Source organism: Triturus cristatus, chromosome 1_1 (genome assembly GCF_964204655.1).
Source record: "Triturus cristatus chromosome 1_1, aTriCri1.1, whole genome shotgun sequence".
In the NCBI taxonomy this organism is placed as follows: domain Eukaryota; kingdom Metazoa; phylum Chordata; class Amphibia; order Caudata; family Salamandridae; genus Triturus; species Triturus cristatus.
In genome coordinates this window covers 1,250,719,168-1,250,745,280 of record NC_140579.1, presented here as the reverse complement: position 1 = coordinate 1,250,745,280, position 26,113 = coordinate 1,250,719,168, and positions in this window count along the sequence as shown.

Genomic DNA, 26,113 nt, shown 5'->3' with positions numbered 1-26,113 from the left:
CTACTGGATTGCAACTGCAGATATAAGGAAATCAACATACAGTAAATATATAAATCTATCAAAAGTAAGTTAACTATATTATACTCATTAAGACTCAAAGCTAATAAATTGTAATTACAATATACATACACTATAAATAAATAAATGTCTTTTTTCTATTTCATGTTTTCACTACAGGAAACTCCAAAAGAAACTAAGAAAATACAGAACAGCCCTAAAAAAGATACAACTAACAAAGTAAGTATTTCACAACCAAAAATCAACTAATAGATTAAAAAACCACCCAAATTAAATCCCAATTACAAATCCCCTAACCATTCCCTCTAAAAATATAGAAACGAATATTAAAACAAATGTACTTTTATTTTTAAGAGAAAGAAAATACTGGAAGAAAATTCCACAAATAAAGAATAAAAAGCATTCTACTCAAACACATCAAAACCAACTTTGTAAGTATATTGTAACTAAATCTTGGTTTTTTTCTACTGAAATTCATACAGCAGCATATATAATAACTATAATATATATTTTTCATAGATAAAGCTACATCAAAATGACTGAAGGAGCAGAATTCATAACAAGCCAGAAGGGAACAATGTTACTATGCTATATGGGATACACTTACACACATGAAAAAGTGTATGATTTAAAAGTTAACTGGAAATGCACTAAATACTACTCTAATAAGTGCTATGGGTGTGCTACAACACGACAAACAACAGTACTGTACACTAGAGAACATAACCATCCACCAAACATTACTGAAATAGAAGTTAGATCTGCATTGGAAACTATAAAGGAAGCTAGCACAAGTTCTCAAAAACCTACAAGTGTAATTTTAAAAGAGCAGCTTCCCAAAATTCCTAAAACTGCTACTACACAAATGCCATCTGTAACTTCACTCAAAAGAACTATAGCACGTACTAAAAAAACCACTACTACTTCAACCCCAATTCCTCACACATATAGTGAAGTTATTCTAAGTCCAGCACAAAGTATAACTTTAAACAAAGAACCATTTGTCATTTTTGATAATAAAAACAATGACAAAAGAATAATAATATTTGGAACAGCTAATAATCTCTCTAAACTACAAGAATCACAAAACTGGATGATGGATGGGACTTTTACCATATGTCCCAAACCCTTTTTCTAACTATATACAATACACGTCCTATATCACAATTGCAATATACCATTAATTTACACATTATTACCAAACAAACATAACTCCACATACACTGAACTATTAAATACAATAAAACAAAAAACAAATAACTTTATCCCACAAAAAATAATCCTAGATTTTGAACATGCAATGATTAATACTATATTAAAAACACACCCCCATACCTCCATCCAAGGCTGTTACTTTCATTTTAATCAGTGCCTATGGAGACACATGCAAAAATCAGCCCTAAGCATTGAATATGCAACTAATTCAGCTTTCGCATATCAAATAAAAAAACTAATAGCACTAGCTTATGTACCTGACACAGACGTAACAGAACATTACAACATTTTAATAGACAGCGCCTTCTACAAACAAAATGAAGAAAAACTAAGTCCACTATTGGACTATTTCGAAGATACATGGGTCGGCAGACTACATAGATCTGGCCACAGAAGAAACCCTAAATTCTTAATTCCCTGGTGGAACGTATACAGAAGCACATTAAATGGAGAATCAAAAACTAATAACGCAGTTGAAGGATGGCATAACGCCTTCCTGCAATCAACAGGCAGAACAAAACCAACACTAGAAAGATTTATATCATGCCTACGAAAAGAACAGAGTTACCAACAGTTCCGAATGGAACAATCCATAACTCAGCTAACTCCAAAAACCTCAAAACAAACTAAACAAATGTATAAATATCTAGAGCAACAAGTAAAATTGTACCCTACTACCAAAGGCCTAGAATACCTAAACATCATAGCTAAAACACTTCTTTAAAAGACCAATACAAATAAATGACTAATTACTCATTTCCAATCATATCAAACACATAAAATATATTTATCTTATCACAAAAATAATTACTGTGTGTAACATATTTATACATATTGTCAAAAATATATTAACACACATTAATAATATTTGTAATAAAATAAAAATAAACAATAATATTAAACAATACCCACCCACAAGAAATAATAATAAATTAACTTACCAAGTTTATTCCAAACTCTGAAAAATCCATTTCCTGCTTACACAATCCAAACATAAAAAAAAAGGTTCCCAAAAAATAAATTCAAAAATACAACTGTCGATTAAATCCATAATCCATGCACCAAATATCCATCGGAAAACCATGAAAAACCGAAAATAGATAAAAATAGTAAAAAACGCTCCATTAAAACCGAAACATTTAAAGAAGTGTAAAAAACATATTGTTCAATAAAACGAACACACACTTCTTTAAAAAAAAACGACTCCATCCGAAACGAAGAACCTAGAAAAGAAAGTATAAAAACAAAGCAACATACATTCCCACCCACATAAAACAACACATAAACACTTACTAACAATAGTACTAGATTTAAAAGAGTTCTAAATATACATTAAACACCTTAAACCTAACTCTCGAAACATGCCTACACAACGTTAAAAACACGTAAACACACAACACGCAACTCTAACACATAGGTGCCGATTACGATCCGGTAAAAACCGGGTACGAACCGTCGGACGGAGCATATTCTCCGTCCGACGCGTACCCGGTCGTCAAAATATACAAACATGGAATTACGATTCGCACGGAAACACCATTTCCGTACGAATCGTACAAAACCCCGACCGACTAAAATAAACATACAAATGCGATCCGGGAAAGCGCCGACGTGACGTCGGGACGCACGCAGCCTGCCATTCACGAACCAGGAATCACGATTCGCACCGACGTCATCCCGCACGGTGAATATTTTCCGGCTGCCAAAAACTGCCGGGAAATCAGGACGACGCGAACAAGGAGTACCTGTACGCGACGGACAGACATGGACCCGAACCTACGTGTCATCCCGGCCCTCATAGCAGTCGGCCTCCTCTACAGGTTCCGACGCAGACACCGTAGAAGGTCAGAACAACACCGAGGGGCAAAGGGGGGGGGGGCAGGGGCAGGACACAAAACCCCCACCAAAGTCACACAGCACACATGCCCTGGACATACCTGACCCCCAGGCCCTGGTCACTACGAGGGGGTGGGGGCGTGTCCAGCAAAGCCAGCGACCGCCACAACGGAAGTGCTTGACGACGCGAACCGGCAACACAACAATACAGGTATGTCCCGTACCCACGCCTTAAGAGCGTGGGTACGAGTCGTACCCCGCCCACACCTACGTCATCCCAACTATGGCGGGACGGCTGTACCCACGTGGCAAAGGCCTGGGTACGGCCCGCACAAGCATCACATAGCATGGGGACGCATATGTACAGACCGTACCCCCACCCCCGTATGCATGGAGCGTACCCCCCACCCCAACAGTGTAAGTACGACCCGTACCCTCACCCGCGGACGTATGGAGTGTACCCCCACCCCAACAGTGTAAGTACGACCCGTACCCTCACCCGCGTACATATGGAGCGTACCCCCACCCCAACAGTGTAAGTATGACCCGTACCCTCACCCGCGTATGTATGGAGCGTACCCCCACCCCAACAGTGTAAGTACGACCCGTACCCTCACCCGCGGATGTATGGAGCGTACCCCCACCCCAACAGTGTAAGTACGACCCGTACCCTCACCCGCGGACGTATGGAGCGTACCCCCACCCCAACAGTGTAAGTACGACCCGTACCCTCACCCGCGGACGTATGGAGCGTACCCCCACCCCAACAGTGTAAGTACGACCCGTACCCACACCCGCGGACGTATGGAGCGTACCCCCACCCCAACAGTGTAAGTACGACCCGTACCCTCACCCGCGTATGTATGGAGCGTACCCCCACCCCAACCGTGTATGTACGACACGCACCCCCACCTCGTATGCATGGAGCGAACCCACACATGTGTATGTTCTAAGCGTACATATCGTGAAATAGGAGGGGTGGGTGCAGAGTCCTCCCAGCAGTGCCCAGAGACAGGAGGGGTGTGTGCCTATCACTCCCAGCAGTGCCCAGACACAGGAGGGGTGTGTGCCTATCACTCCCAGCAGTGCCCAGACACAGGAGGGGTGTGTGCAGAGTCCTCCCAGCAGTGCCCAGAGACAGGAGGGGTGTGTGCAGAGTCCTCCCAGCAGTGCCCAGAGACAGGAGGGGTGGGTGCAGAGTCCTCCCAGCAGTGCCCAGACACAGGAGGGGTGGGTGCAGAGTCCTCCCAGCAGTGCCCAGAGACAGGAGGGGTGTGTGCCTATCACTCCCAGCAGTGCCCAGAGACAGGAGGGGTGTGTGCCTGTCACTCCCAGCAGTGCCCAGAGACAGGAGGGGTGTGTGCAGAGTCCTCCCAGCAGTGCCCAGAGACAGGAGGGGTGTGTGCCTATCACTCCCAGCAGTGCCCAGAGACAGGAGGAGTGTGTGCAGAGTCCTCCCAGCAGTGCCCAGAGACAGGAGGGGTGTGTGCAGAGTCCTCCCAGCAGTGCCCAGAGACAGGAGGGGTGGGTGCAGAGTCCTCCCAGCAGTGCCCAGAGACAGGAGGGGTGTGTGCCTATCACTCCCAGCAGTGCCCAGAGACAGGAGGGGTGTGTGCCTATCACTCCCAGCAGTGCCCAGAGACAGGAGTGGTGTGTGCAGAGTCCTCCCAGCAGTGCCCAGAGACAGGAGGGGTGGGTGCAGAGTCCTCCCAGCAGTGCCCAGAGACAGGAGGGGTGTGTGCAGAGTCCTCCCAGCAGTGCCCAGAGACAGGAGGGGTGGGTGCAGAGTCCTCCCAGCAGTGCCCAGAGACAGGAGGGGTGTGTGCCTATCACTCCCAGCAGTGCCCAGAGACAGGAGGGGTGTGTGCCTATCACTCCCAGCAGTGCCCAGAGACAGGAGGGGTGTGTGCAGAGTCCTCCCAGCAGTGCCCAGAGACAGGATGGGTGGGTGCAGAGTCCTCCCAGCAGTGCCCAGAGACAGGCGGGGTGGGTGCAGAGTCCTCCCAGCAGTGCCCAGAGACAGGAGGGGTGTGTGCAGAGTCCTCCCAGCAGTGCCCAGAGACAGGAGGGGTGGGTGCAGAGTCCTCCCGGCAGTGCCCAGAGACAGGAGGGGTGGGTGCAGAGTCCTCCCAGCAGTGCCCAGAGACAGGAGGGGTGGGTGCAGAGTCCTCCCAGCAGTGCTCAGACACAGGAGGGGTGGGTGCAGAGTCCTCCCAGCAGTGCCCAGAGACAGGAGGGGTGTGTGCCTATCACTCCCAGCAGTGCCCATCGACAGGAGGGGTGTGTGCCTATCACTCCCAGCAGGGCCCAGAGACAGGAGGGGTGTGTGCAGAGTCCTCACAGCAGTGCCAAGAGACAGGAGGGGTGGGTGCAGAGTCCTCCCAGCAGTGCCCAGAGACAGGAGGGGTGTGTGCAGAGTCCTCCCAGCAGTGCCCAGAGACAGGAGGGGTGTGTGCAGAGTCCTCCCAGCAGTGCCCAGAGACAGGAGGGGTGGGTGCAGAGTCCTCCCAGCAGTGCCCAGAGACAGAAGGGGTGTGTGCCTATCACTCCCAGCAGTGCCCAGAGACAGGAGGGGTGTGTGCCTATCACTCCCAGCAGTGCCCAGAGACAGGAGGGGTGTGTGCAGAGTCCTCCCAGCAGTGCCCAGAGACAGGAGGGGTGGGTGCAGAGTCCTCCCAGCAGTGCCCAGAGACAGGAGGGGTGGGTGCAGAGTCCTCCCAGCAGTGCCCAGAGACAGGAGGGGTGTGTGCAGAGTCCTCCCAGCAGTGCCCAGAGACAGGAGGGGTGGGTGCCTATCACTCCCAGCAGTGCCCAGAGACAGGAGGGGTGTGTGCCTATCACTCCTAGCAGTTCCCAGAGACAGGAGGGGCGGGTGCAGAGTCCTCCCAGCAGTGCCCAGAGACAGGAGGGGTGGGTGCAGAGTCCTCCCAGCAGTGCCCAGACACAGGAGGGGTGGGTGCAGAGTCCTCCCAGCAGTGCCCAGACACAGGAGGGGTGGGTGCAGAGGCCCCCAGCATTGCCCATGGAAAAAAATAAGGGTGGAGTACCCACAGATCCAATTGCCACAATTGTCAGTCAGGTGCACAAAGACCCTGCAGTACATGTAACACATGTGTGCGAGGCTGGGAGTACACACATGCATACAGCCTAAAAGGGAACATGTCCACATGAAGTCATGTCAACAGACTACATACACAAGTACAGTGATCACCAAGGATGCCACGAATGATGCAGGTGGAGACATCCCTCTGCATGCATGGCCAAAGTTGAAGGTGTCCGTCACACACCCAGCTAATGTACACACAGCTCAGCGCGCAAAATTGGGAACACCCTGCAGGGAAGATGTCAGGGTACACAGAGGAAGGAATACACCTTGGGACAATTTCACCATGCAGTAACTGCTTACATGAACAGAGAAACCTAGCTAACACCTTGTGATGGCACACAGATACCAGGGTCCCCCCTATGACCAGCACACTACTTCATTTCCCACACACCCAACACATGATCACCACCCAAAATCACATAGCAGCCCCACCAACAGCAACACCACAAAAGCAGTAGTGTTCTAAGGAAAAAAAGGCTTTATTCAGCATTTCCAAATAACGTGTGTGTGGATCAAGTTCAATATTTACAAAGCCCATAGGGCAGTCCATGAGTCACAGCTGGATGGGGGACACAGTGGGACGCGTGTCCCCTAGCTTGCCTGCACATTCAGACTCCTTCGTTTTCCACAGCGGGGAGGGCATCATGTGGGGGGAAGGACCAGGCACCGCAGGGACATGAGGGCGAAGGGTAGGTGTCGTGGGTGCAGGGATGGAGGACTCCACCACAGGGGGTGGGGCAGGGCCAAAGGCGGAGGCCAGGATCTCGCTGCACACCTTAGCAAGGTCCTCCAGTGTCTCCCCTGCACCCGAAGGAACCACAGGCCCCAAGGAGGGGGGGGCAGAGGGATGGGTCGCAGCGCCACTGGGGGAGGGTGCGGACAGGGGGGGGGACTCAACCACCCTGACCGGGGACTCCCTTGACCGCTTGCGGGGTGGTGTCACAGTGGGGCTAAGGGACAGAGCGGCCATGAAGGAGTCCTTGCCGGATATGTGGCCAGGAGAGCTGAGGGGAGGGGATTTGGAGGGAGTGGATTGGGTGGAATGCAGACTCCCACTCTGGCTGCATGACTTACATTTGCCCCCCGACCCAGTGGGTGTGCGTACTTCACCCTGTGTGTGCGTGCCAGGAGGAGTGCGTATGACCTTCCCTGCTGGTGTGGTGCCTGTTTCTGTTGTGGTGGGTGCATGCTGACATCTGGGTGTACGTGGGACAGGCATGGGAGTGGGAAGTGTGGATGGGGCAGGGGTAGGGGGTGGGACGTAGCGCTGCAGGAGACCCACTGCTGCAGTCATTGTCGAGTCGATGGACCTCAGCAACTGCCGTTGGTCAGCCTGCGATGAAAAAATGCCCTCCAAGTATGCCTCCATGTTGTGCAGCGCTTGGCTGTGGCCATGGAGGACATTAAGGATCGCAGCCTGACCAACCTGCAACTGCCGCTGGATGTCCACAGACTCGGCATTGGTGGCAGCAGTGGAGACAGGGGCAGGGGGTGCGGTGCCTGGCAGGAAGGACACATGTGGTGACCGGGCACGCTGGGAAGGGACACGAGCAAGTGGGAGGCGGCTGATGGAAATGGAGGGGGCGGGGTGCGATGTTGTGCGCTGTCAGCTGGTGGTGCAGCCTCCGCCCACTCGGAGAGATCATCCTCGGACCCGTCAGCTTCATATTCTGTCGTGCCAGTGGACAGGTCCTCGGCCTCACTCTCCTCCGCCTCAGTACCACTCAATGTGCCAGCCACGATGTCAACGCTGGCACTGGTGCTCGGTCCCTCCGCTCCGTCTGTGCTCATGTCTCCCTCCGTGTCCCCCGACGATGCTGTGGGCAAGGTGAAGAGACAGCAATTAATCACACACCTGTATACATATGTCACATGAGTCCAATCTACATAGGTTACAGTGCATAGCCTGCAAAGAAAGATCAGTAACATCTACAAAACAAGGTACAGATGTAGGGCATGCAACACACAGTTGGTTGACCCACCATGCCAATGAAAATCCATGGAGAGCATGACAAAATAGCAAATGACATGAAATGGAGTTTGACATAGGAGCCAGGCCCTGGGGACAATCCAGCACTGCATCTGCACCACACAGCGTTGGCGAAAATAGGGATGAGGAGGGACCATATCCATTAACTTGAGGCACATGCTGCATAGGTAATACTGAAAACATGCCCACCATGACTGGCTTACTGCACCTTGAGTGTATGTCCAGACAAACATCACACACTGGCCAGACCTAGCAAGGAGAATTCTGGTTTTGACATGTAGGCTTGGCCCGCACCAACCACCCCCTACATGAGACGATTTGTTGAGACACAGGTGGCACTTACATCTCTTAGTCTGGGTGAAATACACAGGGGCTGCCTAAATGCAAGATTGGACGCCAAATTCCCAAGGTGCGCCTGGCCAAATAATCATGTACAAATGGTCATCATCAGATGATTGTAACAAGACACACAGGCACTGGCCACTGTGACTATGAACAAGGAAAATCAGGTCAGGCTGTACAGTGGACAGTTGTACTACATTTCACGTCAATATACATGGTGCCAGGGGACAATGGCACAGAGCACAACCTATGCTGTAGACACTGAGAGTGTCCACGTTTTGTGATGACACACATGACACCTATGAACATATGCCCCAGGGGACAGCAGTGGCCACACAACTCCATGGTCCTGAATGGGAATGACTGCAACACACGCCACCATCCCTGCACTATGCGTATCGCACACTCATGCACATAATGTCACAGGCCACAACATAGGACATGCGCGCTGTAAGGCATGACACTTGAGAGACTAACACCCATGTCTGGACTCAGCATCAGTGCCAACTGACATGGAACCCACATGTACTAAACTGGACAGGGCACAGGCAAGGTCCCCAAACCTGTTACACACCACCCCCACACATGATGCTACAGGCATAGTTCACGTGGAGAAAGCGCCAGCCTACATTACCTTGTGAAGGAGTGACTACACACAGACCAGGGAACACATTGCAAGGAGGGGAAGGGAGGCAGGAGAGCACAGCTATACTGTGGGTAACTGGATCTGCACAGCACCTTTAAACCCTGGCAGTGTATCCATGCAACTGTGCACTTACAAATGCTGGTGACACACAACAAACACACATGTACCTACCCCATTCCTGCTGCTGCTTCTCCTGTAAGCGCCTCTCCAAGTCTGGAAATACCACCGCCAGCACACGCTTGTGGATGTGGGACAGACGGCGGTGCCCCCGGTTCTTATGGGTCTCAGGTGAGTCCCCCAGCAGGACCCGTGCGATCCTCCGCGTCCAGCACCGGATATCCTGCCAGCGTTTCCTCACCTGGGCCAGGCACCGCTTGCGACCATCCACACTCCTCACGGCACTGACGGCGGTCATCCATATCTGCTTCTTGGCAGAGGCGCCTACCTGTGAGGATGAACAAGTGACACTACATCAATACACCAGGCACATGTCACAGAGAGACATATTAGAACAAATGTGCTGTTTACAACAAGGCATAGTATGCATCCAATGCATTGCACCTTTGTCATAGGGACATGATCCTCTGGGGAAGGGCAAAAGCAGTACGTGCCATTGAAAGTACACAGGTGGAATGAGGGCAACGGCACAATCAATGATCCAGGCTCACACTCTGCATCACAAGCTACACCAGGATAATGTGCAGCACCTCTAAGCAGTCACATGCCACAGGCCACTGACGCTACCGCAGCAGAGTACACAGACACACACAGGCACAGGACATTCACCTACCATTGCCAAATGCTGCGACAAACCTCACTCTGCACATGTGCCACTAGACGGGGGGGGCTCACAGGTGTGGGGCTGGCTCTGCACGTCAGACACACATCACTGCTCCCTGCTCACATCACATGGGCAGGGTATATCCATCCCTCATGCAGCTGGGGTGCTACACTCCACATATGCACCCACCCACATGACAGGGGACTTACACACACACCGATGTCCAGGGTACGAACACATCATGTGGACACTCTCAGCACAGGTACACAGAACTAACACACATCTGTGGGTACAGTCACCTGTCACACTGGGCTGACCACATAATCACATGAGGACTGCAGAGGCTACATTCCCAGGAGGACAAGACAGGCAGAATGTGGCATGCACCATGCAGTGATTGTCACAGTAAACACAATGCAAGTGAGGACGGCAGACATGCACCACAGCATGAACTGGCTGGGAGACATCAGGCATTCCCCCCCGGGACCCCCCCTACAGTACATAGCATGTGTGCCACACCTGGACACAATGCCAGAAGTCACACTCACAAAAAAGGGACACAGTCTGTGCTGGTGGACTCTGCACTCACCTGATACCCTGGTCGCCCATACAGCAGGGGGTACTGTGGGAGGATCACATCCAGCAAAGCCAGGTTCTCCTCCAGGGTGAAGGGCTGTGACCTCTCCACAGACCTTGACATGGTTCCAGGGAATCAGTAGCAGCAGCTGGGTCGTGGAATACAAAGATGTGCAGGCAAGTGCTCCCTCATGGGACCTGGCTGCCTTATATCTGCCTTGCTGGCCTGTTTCATGCACAGGAGTACAGAGTGATTGGTCACTCACATTTGCATCCTATGTTTCCTCCAATCCCTTCAAACCTAGCACAGTCAGTGGGTTCTCATTGTGGTTTTTTTCTTCAGCATGATGTCAACTCCTGAAGCACATTGCAACAAAGTAGATTCATTCAAACTGACTACTGCTGTGCACCTGCTTCAAAATATTCAAACTTTAAACTTGGTCTCCATGACAACCAGCATGCATGTAGGCCTTTATACTTGTCCCTCATGTGTCCCCTATGTAATTTGGAGCTTCACACACAGGTACGGTGCGTTCTGGGGCCCTAGGGCACCCCAAATGCATAGCAACGGCCCATACAGGCGTGTGTACGGTCCGTATCACTATGGGTGTGCTCGCGTATGCGTACTCATAGTGGTACGGACCGTACACACGCCTGTACGCTCACTATCACTATGAGTACGCATACGCGAGAACACCCATAGTGATAGTGAGCGTACAGGCATGTGTACGGTCCGTACCACTATGAGTACGCATACGCGAGAACACCCGTAGTGATAGTGAGCGTACAGGCATGTGTACGGTCCGTACCACTATGAGTACGCATACACGAGAACACCCATAGTGATAGTGAGCGTACAGGCATGTGTACGGTCCGTACCACTATGGGTGTTCTCGCGTATGCGTACTCATAGTGATAGTGAGCGTACAGGCGTGTGTACGGTCCGTACCACTATGAGTACGCATACGCGAGAACACCCATAGTGATAGTGAGCGTACAGGCGTGTGTACGGTCCGTACCACTATGGGTGTTCTCGCGTATGCGTACTCATAGTGATAGTGAGCGTACAGGCGTGTGTACGGTCCGTACCACTATGGGTGTTCTCGCGTATGCGTACTCATAGTGATAGTGAGCATACAGGCGTGTGTACGGTCCGTACCACTATGGGTGTTCTCGCGTATGCGTACTCATAGTGGTACGGACCGTACACACGCCTGTATGCTCACTATCACTATGAGTACGCATACGCGAGAACACCCATAGTGGTACGGACCGTACACACGCCTGTACGCTCACTATCACTATGAGTACGCATACGCGAGAACACCCATAGTGAGACGGACCGTACACGCGTGCCTACGCTCACTATCACTATGGGTACACATACAGCAGCACTCCCATAGTGATAGGGAACGTACACAGGCCCTCTTAGCGAAAGTACGGTGCCTTTCACACATCACAGTGGTGACAGGCAGCACACAGGAAGGAATAGGGCTGACATACTTGTCCATGGATGGACATCAAGGCATTGTCTGGGCAGTACTACATGTGTGGGGCACAGGTGTGAAAGGCTGAGATGTGGCACATTACTCATGAGTCGAGAAGGCACCAGATGTATGATGAGATGTGTACAGATGTTATGTGTGACGGTGCAATGTGTGCCAGGCATGCCCTTGACTCCTTTGACATGTGTGCATGTCGTACTGCACACTTGGGATGAGCGTCACTGGCATGGCACGGTCAACAACACACGCAAGTGTCCCCTGATGCCCGCTACAGGGGTTACCACACCAGACAGGTCACTACCCACGGTGCACCATGTGACTATGTCATGTATGTGTGGGGGGTTCACATTGGGTTGATGTTGGTGCTCCCTCAAGAGCATCAGCTGTTGCAGCAACCAACATGTGTCTGTGTGTAGATTGACACGGCACACTGTTCCGCACACCAGGCCACATGTGGTATCGGATGTGAGGTGCGTATGTATGCATGGGACACAGAGTAGCGTAACAAGGACATGTCTGCATCCTCTCTATGAATGTGTGGTGAGTCATCACATGTACACCTTCATGGCAAGGTGTGTGGGCTGTCCTAGTGTAATGTCATGTGACCTGTGGCTCTAGTGTTCCGCTACCAGTCTCTGCAATCGACATCCTACTTCTGCTGATGTGTGGATGTATGTCACTCCTGTCTTGCGTCTGGCTGTTCACTTACACTGGGACACAGCTAATCCCATGCCATGGCATGTGGAGGTTCACAATCTCCGTGTGTAGCTGGGTCTTGGTAGGAGTGTCACCTGCCAGCCATACGTGTCCAGGGCATGTGGCACATACCTGACTCCGTATGTCGCATATGTGTATTGACAGATGTACATATAAATTGTTGTTGTAGTGCACTCACTCTTCCTTGTCACTTCCAAATTACTGCAGAGCGCCGCCTCTTCCCCGACCAATTCCGGACTTGGCTGCCATGCGGGAGAATGACTGTATCCGGTGCTACCGCTTCCCCCAACCGTTGATTCTGGAGTTGACGGCGAGACTGGCACCACACCTGCAACCGCTGCACAGGTATCCTACGGCACTGACACCCAAGCTGAAGGTAATGGCAGCCCTACATTTTCTGGCCACGGGTACCTTTCAAAATACCATAGCTCATGTTGGTGGCATGTCCCAGAGCATGTTCTGCCGTGTGCTGCATGCTTTCTTAGAGGCCATGTTGCTTCACCTGGATGAGTTCATCCATTTCCCAACCCCTGAAATGTTGACTGGGGTCAAGCATGGATTCTATGCCCTGGGAGGGATGCCCCATGTCATTGGGTCCATAGATGGGACACATGTGGCTTTGGTACCACCACAGGCACAGGAGGTAGCGTACAGGAATCGCAAGCACTATCACTCCATCAATGCCCTTGTGGTGTGTCTGTCCAACATGGTGATTTCACATGTCTGTGCTCGTTTTCCAGGATCAGCACACGATGCCTACATCATGAGGCGTAGCAGGGTGCCTGAAATGATGACGCAGCTGTGCAACGAATGAGCATGTGTTATTGGTGGGTACAGTCTGTCTGTCCTGTATTTTGCGTAGACTTCCAGCACGACCGCTTCTCCTGTCCTACTTATGTCCATGTGCTTTCCATGTAGGGGACGCTGGCTATCCCAACATGCCATGGCTGATCACACCTCTCTGCAACCTCATCACGCCGGCCCAGCTCCGCTACAACACCGCCCATGGCCGGACAAGGCGAGTGATAGAGAGGACGTTTGGCCTCCTGAAGAGCCGATTCCGATGCCTCCACAAGACCGGCGGCGCCCTCCCATATGCCCCGGCGAAGGTCTGCAAAATCTTCATGGTCTGCTGCATGCTGCACAACATGGCAGTTGAGAAAGCTGTGCCACTCATCCTGGATCAAGATGATCAGGACCATCCACCCGTGGAGGACGAAGGGCTTGGCAATGGGGCTAGTGATGTGGAGGACGTGGTTCCGCAAGAGGACATCCGGACTCGGCTCATACGCAACTTCTTTGCTTAGTGGTGAGTACCAGTGTCTGTGTGTGCACGCATTGGTCCCCGTGTGGCATGTGTTGCGATGTGTGTGTCCATCTGCATGTATGGCACGTGAGTCAGAGGTTTGTGTGGATGTGTCACTGGAGTGATGGTGGCAGTGATGTGTATTTCCCCAGTCATAATTGTGACCTGGCATGTTGTCATCCTTACATGTGTCGAGTACGTGCACATGCAAGTGGCTGTGCTTTTTGTGGCTGACTTCTTGTGTGTCTCTCATCCCCAGGTACTTGCGCATGCCGTCTGCTGGTTGCATTGTTGTGGCACTGCTATTCCTCATGGACACGTCATCGTGTGCTGACTCAGTGTTACCCGCACGGACAAGTTTGGAAGTCTCCTTAGGGTAAGGGATGCATCAGGGGTGTATTGAGTGTGGCAGTTGTTTACGATGTATGCACACTGCCCCTGTCGATGTTTGGTTCCTCTGCAGACATGTCGCATCACCATGGTACACATTACATGCAGCTGGGTACACCTGAATAGATGGTCAGACTTGTTGACAGTCATCAGTGATGGGATTGTGGAATGTGATGATGGCATCAATGTGTGTTACACTGCCCTCGGACACATACGGTTTGCATTGGCTTGACATGGTGTGGGACTTCCACATCAGCGGATCAATGGTGTATGGCAGTCTCTCCGTGAGCAGCAGGGGGTGTTTAGCTGTTAGCCGACACTTGTGTGCCAGTTCCATGGCTATCACGCATTTGTGCTGCAGAAGGGGGGGGGCAGTGTTGGACCCACATGTTACTCCACATGACCCGTTCATGTGTACTCCGAGTTGCCTCTGCAATCCCGAATACATGACTAATAATGGTGTCCCTATGCCTCCAAGGTGCCTCTTCTCAGTCAATGCTGGTGTGTTGCCACGGTGCATCCGGCATGTCTGGCATGGTTTTCCGTGATAGTGGCTATGTGTCTATGTGTAGAGTAGCAAGATGCAAGCTGTTTGTGTGGGATTAGACTGTGTATTGTGCATGTAGTCCATGACTGTGTGGGTATTGTGACATGTGCCATCCCCATGCATCCAACGTTGGCCAGGCCACCATTCTCTGCATCCACCTGACTCAAGCTTGCAGGACATGGTTCTGCCACCTGTCCACACTTACCTGGGTGCCCCCCAGGACACTCCACATGATCCCTGACCTCTGTGCATGGCTGTCGCTGTACTCAATATGTCTGTCGGCACGGTTGTGCGGCCACCCCCTCAGCTGGTTGGGCCCATCACGGGTGTGTATGGTGCTCCATGTCTGTCCCTTGCCTACTACAATGTGACCCATGTGTGTCCTGTGCCAGACTCAGGCCCCAGGGTGTGGATGGTTGAAGTCAAATAAGAACTCAGGCATAGTTAGACTTTACAAGACACATGTAAGGTAATAATGCAATCAGTAGGCATCTTCTCTTTATGGTGTGACTTTTTATTTTGGTTGGGGTAGGGGGGGGTTGACACTAGGGGAGTTGGTGTCCTTGCCATTTGAAATCCTCAGAGTCCATGCCACAGTCTTTGGCAACATTGGTCAGACAGTGACCAGCAAGTCCATGTGACAGAGAATGTCTTTTGCTGCTGTGCTGCTGTTGCTCCAGTGGGCCAGGTGCCAGGCCAGGTGTCCTGGGAGATGGTGCTGTTGCGCCGACCCTCACGGTCTTTTCCGTGGACAACCCGCCCTCCTGCGGGGACCCTCAGAAGCAGGCTGTGACGATGTTTGGGATGCTCCGTCGGATGTCTCCTCCTCCTCCTCATCCCTCCCTGTGGGTGGTGATGTTCTACGCCTGGTGGCACAGAGAGGGTTGCCCATGTTGTCGGCCATCCGACGGAGTGTACTGTGAATTCCCGTGAACACCATCACGAGCTCAGCCTGTCTGTCCTCCATCCGCCGTTGGTGTTGCAGTAGACAGGCATGTTGCTCCGCATGTTGCTGGGCCTGCTGGGTCTTGATCCCCTCGAGGATGGACACAACCTGGGCCATGCCCGTGGTGTCCTGCCGGTATGTGTCCAGGATGTTTCGGACATGTGAATATACCTGTTCCCCAGCCAACCGGTCAGGCTGGCGCCTCCGCCGTCCTCCACTCCCACCACCCCTGCCCACTTGCACCTGGCCTGCCCTTGTGGGCACATCGGGTCTCTGGGACCCCTGAGGGGTGGCATTTGCGTTGTCGCCTGCCTCCTCCTGGGTGCCCGGGACACCGTGTCCCTCCTGGCCAGCCTGGCTGCATTGTGGTGGTGGGGCAGGGATCCTGGGTGTCTCCTGGGATGTGGCAGGAGTGGGGGTGGTGGTTGGCCCAGTTGTACCTGACGCAGGTGCTGCAGGTCGTTGGACACCAGAGGGGCCAGGTTGGTCGGGGTCGGGTTCGTCCACAGAGTGGTGAGAGTCGTCGCTGCCGGTGGCTCCGTCATCCCGCCGAGCCGGGTCCTGTGAGTCTTCCCCCCAGTGTTGGGGGGTGATCCACGACGTTGACCTGTGTGTGAGAGAGACAATGTTAATTTTGTTCCATGCAACATCCATGTTTCATTGTTTTCAAAGTTGGCACATTTCCTCTGGGAATTTGGATGTGTCTTGCATTCCACTCACAGTGCACTTGTGCATGGGTATGTCCCTTGGCCACAGCTTTTGCGACTTTACCTATGTGTGGCACATTCTTACTTGCTGCGTCAATTGTGACTGCAGTCAGTATTGGAGTGGGCAGGTGTGGCGAGCCATGCATTGGCGCCTTCCGTGTAGCACTGTACGTGTGCACATGGAGTGGTTCCACACACTTATATAATGCAGGTAGCTGTCGTTGTGCTCGTGTACAGGTTGTGACATGGCCCTGTGTTTTGCCATGGAGAAGAGGGGGGGTTCTGGCACTGGCCACCCTTGTCTACATGCACGCAGTCCACCTGCTGACGAGCAGACATTCCCACACCGCACAAGGCTGATTTGCTCTCCCTGTGTGTCCCTTTCTCGCTCCCTCTCTGTCCCCCTCTCCCTCCCTCTGTGTGTCAGCCACCTCCCTCTCTCCGTCTCCCTGTGTCACCCTCCCTCTCTGTCCCCCTCTCCCTCCCTCTGTGTGTCAGCCTCCTCCCTCTGTCCGTCTCCCTGTGTCTCCGTCCCTCTCTGTCCCCCTCTCCCTCCCTCTGTGTGTCACCCTCTGTCACCTCAGCTCAGCTTCCTGGGCACGCACTGTTAGCAGATCTTTGAATGGCCCTTGGATTGTTGATGTGAGTTTGTTTCTGATCTCCAGGCACCCATTGGGTGTAGTGTCTGTGTCTGCACTGCTGCTGTGGTGGTGTGTGCTGCCACTCTTTCACAGTGTTGGCTGTTCATTAGCTGCTGTCATGTGCAAGAACGTGCCGTCACCCCCATGTGTTGATGCAAGGGGTCCGCCATTTGCTGGCGAGTCTTTCCTGTGTGGGGAGACACTGTTTGTCTGGCTGTGACCTAGGCCATATGGGCAGGGGGCATTGTTGTCTGCTTCCGATTTGCACTATGTGATTTTTGGGGCCCACACTCCCGCCATCTGGCTTACCGTGTCATGTGTTGGTGTTTTCTGTGGCCTGTGACTTGACATTGTCCAGCTGGGTGCATGGGGCATGGTGGCGCCAGTGGCATGTGCGTGTTCATGGAGTGTGGTTGAGTCATGCGATAGCTTGGGGTGGTTGCGTGCCTGTTTGTGAGTTTGGTTGTGGATGACGTTCCCCCCAAGTGAGGTGAGTTGTTTGTGTACTCATCCGGGTCTCGGAGTCTGTCTAATCCGTCCACTGCCACCACCGGCAATATGGCCATCACCCTCTCCTCCCAGGGATGGTATTCTACGCGTCTGCGGGGCGGCCCTCCTCCAGTGACGTTGGCGTGGTTGTGTTCCTCCGTCATTTTGGCTCGGACCCTCCTCCGCAGATCGTACCACCTGGCTTGGCATTCATGCCTGGTCCTTCTGGTGTCCGCAACAGCATTCACAGCATCGACGATGGTCTGCCATATGGATGTTTTTTCTGAAATGCTGGTCTGTCTGACCAATGTTCCAAAGAGGTGTGGCTCAACTCTGAGGATTTCATCGACAAGGACCTCCAACTCTCGGCTAGTGAACTTTGGATTCTTGGTAGTGGGCATGGTGAGGGGTGTGGGTGTGGATGGTGGGGGGGTGTGGATGGTTGTGGGTGTGTGGGTGTGGTTGTGCAGGTGTGTGTGTGAATGTGATGTGGGGGTGTTTGTGAAGGTGTGTGTGTGAAGGTGTGCAAGTGTAAGGTGTGGTAAAGGTTCTAGTATGGTGCTGTAGGTTGTCTGTGGGGTCTGGCAGCAGTGAGTCTGTTGCAAAGGCTCATGGTTTGTGTGTGTGGGCCCTTTTTATTGGTCCATTGGTGGGTGTGGCTGTGTTTGAACTTTGGGTGGGTGTGTTATAAGGAGTGGTTGTGTTTTGGGCCTCTGTTTGGGATTTTGGCAGTTGCAGGTCAGTGAATGTGTTGTTTTTGTGGTTGTTGGACATGTTTTGTGGCTTTGTGCCATTCGAATGGTGTATTCTTGTGTTGTTTTGCTTTGTCCTGGTTGTGTACGTGCGTTTTTAGCGTGTGTACGGTGTGTACATGGGCCATTTTGTTGTACAGTGCTGTCCTTGTGTCTGGCTTGGTACGAATCGTACATGCGCGATGTTGTGTGAAGGTGGTGATGTTGGGGCCTGGGGTACGCTCCATACGTACGCGGGTGAGGGTACGGGTCGTACATACACGGGTGGAGGTACGACTCGAACGTACACGGGTGTACATACACGGGGGTACGCCACGTACATGGGTGTACATACACGGGGGGTGCGACACGTACACGGGTGTACATACAGGGGGGGTACGACACGTACACGGGTGTACATACACGGGTGGGGGTACGACTCGAACGTACACGGGTGTACATGCATGGGGGTACGACTCGTACACGGGTGTACATACACGGGTGGGGGTACGACTTGCACAGACACGGGTGTACATACACGGGTGGGGGTACGACTCGAACGTACACGGGTGTACATACACGGGGGGTGCGACACGTACACGGGTGTACATACACGGGGGGTACGCCACATACACGGGTGTACATACATGGGGGTGCGACATGTACACGGGTGTACATACAGGGGGGGTACGACTCGAACATACACGGGTGTACATACACAGGGGTTGCGACACGTACACGGGTGTACATACACGTGGGAGTACGCCACATACACGGGTGTACATACACGGGTGGGGGTACGACTCGAACGTACATGGGTGTACATACATGGGGGGTGCGACTCGTACACGGGTGTACATACACGGGTGGGGGTACGACTCGAACGTACACGGGTGTACATGTACGGGGGTACGACTCGCACGGACACGGGTGTACATACACGGGTGGGGGTACGACTCAAACGTACACGGGTGTACATACACGGGGGGTGCGACACGTACACGGGTGTACATACATGGGGGTACGCCACGTACACGGGTGTACATACACAGGTGGGGTTACGACTCGAACGTACACGGGTGTACATACACGGGGGTGAGACTCATACACGGGTGTACATACACGGGTGGGGGTACGACTCGAACGTACACGGGTGTCCATGCACGGGGGTTACGACTCGTACACGGGTGTACATACATGGGTGGGGGTACGACTCGAACGTACACGGGTGTACATACACGGGTGGGGGTACGACTCGAACGTACACGGGTGTATATGCACGGGGGTACGACTCATACACGGGTGTACATACATGGGTGGGGGTACGACTCGCATGTACACGGGTGTACATACACGGGTGGGGGTACGACTCGAACGTACACGGGTGTACATACACGGGGGTACGACTCAAACGTACGGGGGCTGGGGGGGTGTTCGGCGCGTATGCGGGCACATGTCTCCATGGTTGCTATGGGTGTTCGGTGCGGACGGTGTTTTTTGCATACGGTTGTAACGCATGGGATGGATCGTGATTCCGCGGTCGGACTTGACTTTTCACATTTGTACGGTAAATCGTCCGGGGACGTGTCGGACACAATTTCCGACCCGAGGACGTGTGGGGAATTGTTCCCAATGCGATTCGTATGGTCTTTTTCCCATGCGAATCGTAATTGGCAGTTTGTACGGCACTTGTACGATTCGTACAGTAAAAAGACCGGATACGAGTCGTACGGGCTATTTTTTTACCGGATCGTGATAGGCACCATAACATTTCCAAATATAACTAATATATATCAGCTACACTAAACAGTATCTAACTAGGCTTAAAATAAAGTTTTAAACCATCTAAAACATATAAAACAAACCTTACCTTTCACGACGAGAAGTAACTCCCAACCGCGAGCTTCCCTTCAACCCAAATGACCCAAAACAACATTACCGGGTTACAAAATAGAACGCCCAAAACATAATAAAACATTTAACTATACAAAAAAAACTCATAAAATCAGGTAAAATGTAAATTCACACACAATTTTTTTCTATTATTTAGCTAAAATAGACCTATTTTTTTCATGTACCTAAAAATTGACAAAAAAATTTCCTCATGTGTAAAATTATAAAAATAAATATTACAAAATATAAAATATTTATTATTATAATTTCTAAAAAGAAAATACAACAAAACAATGTATGAAAAATTGTTGCAAATATTTTACATGAATGATAAAATTTTATTTATGTTAAAAATGTGTTTGTTTTGAAAACATTGTAAAAAAATAATATTAATATTTTACATATTAATATTAATAAAAAACTTATAACATGTTTGTACTACAAATATTAAAATGTTAAAAATGTTTATATATGAAAATATTTGCCAAAAGTTTTGTATAAATATTTACAAAACCTATTGCTATGTTAAATTTAATTTAAAACACAAAAAATTGTACTACATTATAAATAATTTAAATGTACTAAAAAATTGTACAAAATATAGTAAATGTACATAACATTTTTTCTGACCTATATTCAATATGTTTGAATTGAATTACAATGTAAATAATGATATTTCTGAATGATCCTACTCAAATGAATAATCAATAAAAAATTACAAAAAACTACAATAAAAACCATGTTCTTGTCTTATTAATTGTGGTTCTCTGATTATTTATATTTACCTTCTATTATCAATATTTAACATATATAAAAAATTGTTTTTACAAAAATAAAAATAAATAAATATTATAAAATTACAGAATACCATTACCCATTATTCCAATACACAATATTCATATTTGTTTCCTACTAATAACATTAAATATATCAATAAACATATCACATTAAAACTTTAAGTGTATTTATTATCCTAAACTATAAATATTTAATTAAGTAGTACAAATCCAATATATAATAATAAAATACAATTAATATACATTTAAATATTTTTTTACTATTACTATTGCTATATCAATTTAATTTAATTTCATGAAATACCAGACAGTAAACCTCAAAATATACTATAACCACTGCACTTAACAATAATTACATTAGATGTTCCAAAGTAAAAATAACTAATTCTACACTTCCAATCCTATTTAAATTAATTAAATCAATAATAACAAATATACACAATTTACATACTATTATCACTACAAACTATAACAAAACATGATAAATACTTAAAACACTAAACATAAACTATTACCTTTTTCCACTCTAATCTACAATAAATTGTAGTAGATGGATGCTGGACAGTAAACATGAATAATTTCCTATTCCAACTCCACTATACAATAGGATACAGTAGCTGCTGGTCAGTAAACATAAACAATTTACCATTCCCACTCCCATCTATAATAAATTAAAGTAGGTGCTGGACAGTGACCATAAATAATTTACTATTGCCACTCCAATCTATAATAAATTAGAGTAGGTGCTGGACAGTGACCATAAATAATTTACTATTTCCACTCCAGTCTATAATAAATTAGAGTAGATGCTGGACAGTGACCATAAATAATTTACTATTCCCACTCCAGTCTATAATAAATTAGAGTAGGTGCTGGACACTGACCATAAATATTTTACTATTCCCACTCTAGTCTATAATAAATTAGAGTAGGTGCTGGACAGTGACCATAAATAATTTACTATTCCCACTCCAGTCTATAATAAATTAGAGTAGGTGCTGGAGAGTGACCATAAATAATTTACTATTCCCACTCCAGTCTATTATAAATTAGAGTAGGTGCTGGACACTGACCATAAATAATTTACTATTCCCACTCCAGTCTATAATAAACTAGAGTAGGTGCTGGACAGTGACCATAAATTATTTACTATTCTCACTCCAGTCTATAATAAATTAGAGTAGGTGCTGGACAGTGACCATAAATATTTTACTATTCCCACTCCAGTCTATAATAAATTAAAGTAGGTGCTGGACACTGACCATAAATAAATTACTATTCCCACTCCCCTTCGTAACAAATTGATGTAACTGCCAGACACTACATATAAAAAATTTACTAATCCAACAAAAATCTATTAAATTTTTTGGTAGTTACTGGACACTAAACATACATATTTTTCTATTAACACTACTATATAAATTGTAATCATGAAAACCTCATTACTCAACATTAGCAATAATATGCCCCTAAAAATAATTATTTTTAATAACTCCCCACCCTCAACCCACATAAATCCCAAAAAATATTGTTAATATTTCATACAAATGTATAAGCCTATTTTCCTACATTTCTATATCTGTATGTGTTTTATCTTTTATTAATGTCATAATAAAATGTACTACAACATATCTACTTGTATTATAATACCCAATCTTATCCCCTATGAACGCACCCATCCCAGGCCTAAAAATATTTGTCATCTTTGAAATGGAAAATACATTAATTTCTCTCAAAATATATTCAGAAATGTTCAATTATAACAAAATATACTATTGTGACAAATTTATCTTAAAAACACTCCCTACAATAATACTCTATAAAACATACAACACACTCCTAAATGTATTTCTAAACCTTTGATTTTATGAATTTTAGTATGTTGTTTAAATTAATTTCTTTTTTTAATTAAATTTTCTTAATATTTAATTCTAAAAAATAACTTTACAAACACTACCCATCCTTAACCATATAAACCCACCATCACACTTCTAAAATAAAATATTATAATCAATTTTTAAGATTAAATTAGAAATGTTAAAAATTTTAGCGAAAATTTACAATTTTTTAAAGATTTTTTGAAAAAATTACTAATTTCAAAACACTACCCACCCTTATCCCCTATAAATCCTAAATCCCTCTTATTAAAATAATTATCTTCTTAAAATTTTTAATTTTTAATTGAAAGAACAATTATAAATGTAAATTTTTTGTAATAAATATTAAATTTTATATATATTTCTAAAACACTCCCCACCCTTATCCCCTATAAACCCAAAATCCCACTTATTACATTTATTTTAATATTAAAATGTTAAAATTTCAATTTTAATACCAAATTTGAAATTTCAATTATTTTTATAAAATATAAAATGTTATATATATTTCTAAAACACTCCCCACCCTTATCCCCTATAAACCCAAAATCCCACGTATTCAATTTATTTTATTATTAAAATTAAAAAATTTAAATTTTATTCCAAAATGTATTTTTAAATTTTTTTCATTACAAATTTAATTTAATATTTATTTCTAAAACACTCCCCACCCTTATCCCTAAATACACAACATCCAACTAATAACATTTATTTCCTAATTAAAATGTAAATATAACAATTTTGTTCACAAATTAAATTCGAATTGTACAAATATTTCTTAAAATATTTTATTTAAAATATATATTTTTAAAACACTCCCCACCCTTATCCCCTATAAACCCAACATCCGCTCCTAAAATTATATATCAAAATTAAAAATATAATATTAATATAAACAAAATTATTAGTTTTAATACACTTAAATAAACATTTTCTAACACTTATAAACAATAAATTTTAACAAATGACAAAATCACAGAATACTATCCTTTTTCGATATTTTCACAACATGATGTTATGTCTTCCGATATACTATACCTCGATATTTTACTACACATAACAATATCGATATTTTTTACATCGATATCAAAAACTGAGATATTTTATTCCATCGATATTTTTACTTCGATATTTCTGTATATCGATATTAGATATCCGATATATTGTCTACTCACCGAGTAGTAGAGAGTAGTAGAGAGTGAGTAGTAGAGTGAGTAGTAGAGAGTAGTAGAGAGTGAGTAGTAGAGAGTAGTAGAGAGTGAGTAGTAGAGAGTGAGTAGTAGAGAGTAGTAGATAGTGAGTAGAAGAGAGAAAGTATTAGAGAGTAGTAGAGAGTGAGTAGCAGAGTGAGTAGTAGAGAGTAGTAGAGAGAGAGTAGTAGCGAGTGAGTAGTAGAGAGTGAGTAGTAGAGAGTAGTAGAGAGAGAGTAGTAGAGAGTGAGTAGTAGAGAGAGAGTAGTAGAGAGTAGTAGAGAGTGAGTAGTAGAGAGTAGTGGAGTAGTAGAGAGTGAGTAGTAGAGAGTAGTAGAGAGTGAGTAGTAGAGTGAGTACTAGAGAGTAGTAGAGAGCGAGTAGCAGAGAGCAAGTAGTAGAGAGTGTGTAGTAGAGAGTGAGTAGTAGAGAGTAGTAGAGATTGAGTAGTAGAGAGAGAGTAGTAGAGAGTGAGAAGTAGAGAGAGTAGTAGAGTAGTAGAGAGTGAGTAGTAGAGTGAGTAGTAGAGAGTAGTTGAGAGCGAGCAGTAGAGAGTAGTAGAGAGTGAGTAGTAGAGAGTGAGTAGTAGAGAGTGAGTAGTAGAGCGGAGTAGAGAGTGAGTAGTAGAGAGTAGTACAGTGAGTAGTCGAGAGTGAGTAGTAGAGAGAGAGTAGTAGAGAGTGAGTAGTAGAGTAGTAGAGAGTGAGTGGTAGAGAGTAGAAGAGAGTAGTAGAGTGAGTAGTAGAGAATAGTAGAGAGTTAGTAGTAGAGCGAGTAGCAGAGTAGTAGAGAGTGAGTAGTAGAGAGTGAGTAGCAGAGAGAGTAGTAGAGAGTATTAGAGAGTGAGTAGTAGAGAGTGAGTAGTAGAGAGTAGTAGAGAGCGAGTAGTAGAGAGTGAGTATTGGAGAGTGAGTAGTAGAGAGCGAGTAGTAGAGAGTGAGTAGTAGAGAGTGAATAGTAGAGAGTGAGTAGTAGAGAGAGAGTAGTAGAGAGTGAGTAGTAGAAAGTAGTAGAGTGAGTAGTAGAGAGTGAGTAGTAGAGAGTAGTAGAGAGAGAGTAGTAGAGAGTGAGTAGTAGCGAGAGAGTAGTAGAGTAGTAGAGAGTGAGTGGTAGAGAGCAGCAGAGAGTAGTAGAGTGAGCAGTAGAGAGTGAATAGTAGAGAGTAGTAGTAGAGAGTAGTAGAGAGAGAGAGTAGTAGAGACTGTAGTAGAGAGTGAGTAGTAGAGAGTAGTAGTGAGTGAGTAGTAGAGAGTAGTAGAGAGTGAGTAGTAGAGTAGTAGAGAGTGAGTGGTAGAGAGTAGTAGAAAGTAGTTGAGTGGGTAGTAGAGAGTGAGTAGTAGAGAGTGAGTAGTAGAGAGTAGTAGAGAGTGAGTAGTAGAGAGAGTAGTAGTAGACAGTGAGTAGTAGAGAGTAGTAGAGTGTGAGTAGTAGAGAGTGAGTAGTAGAGAGTGAGTAGTAGCGAGTGAGTAGTAGAGAGTGAGTAGTAGAGTAGTAGAGAGTGAGTAGTTGAGAGTGAGTAGTAGAGAGTGAGTAGTAGAGAGTAATAGAGTAGAAGAGAGTGAGTAGTAGAGAGTGAGTAGTAAAGAGAGAGTAGTAGAGAGTAGTAGAGAGTCAGTAGTAGAGTAGTAGAGAGTAGTCAGTCAGTGTCAGTCAGTGTCAGTCAGTGTCAGTCAGTCAGTTTCAGTCACTCAGTCAGTGTCAGTTAATCAGTGTCAGTTAATCAGTGTCAGTCAGTCAGTGTCAGTCAATCAGTGTCAGTCAGTGTCAATCAGTGTCAGACAGTGTCAGTCAGTCAATGTCAGTCAATCAGTGTCAGTCAATCTGTGTCAGTCTGTGTCTATCAGTCAATGTCAGTCAGTCAGTCAGT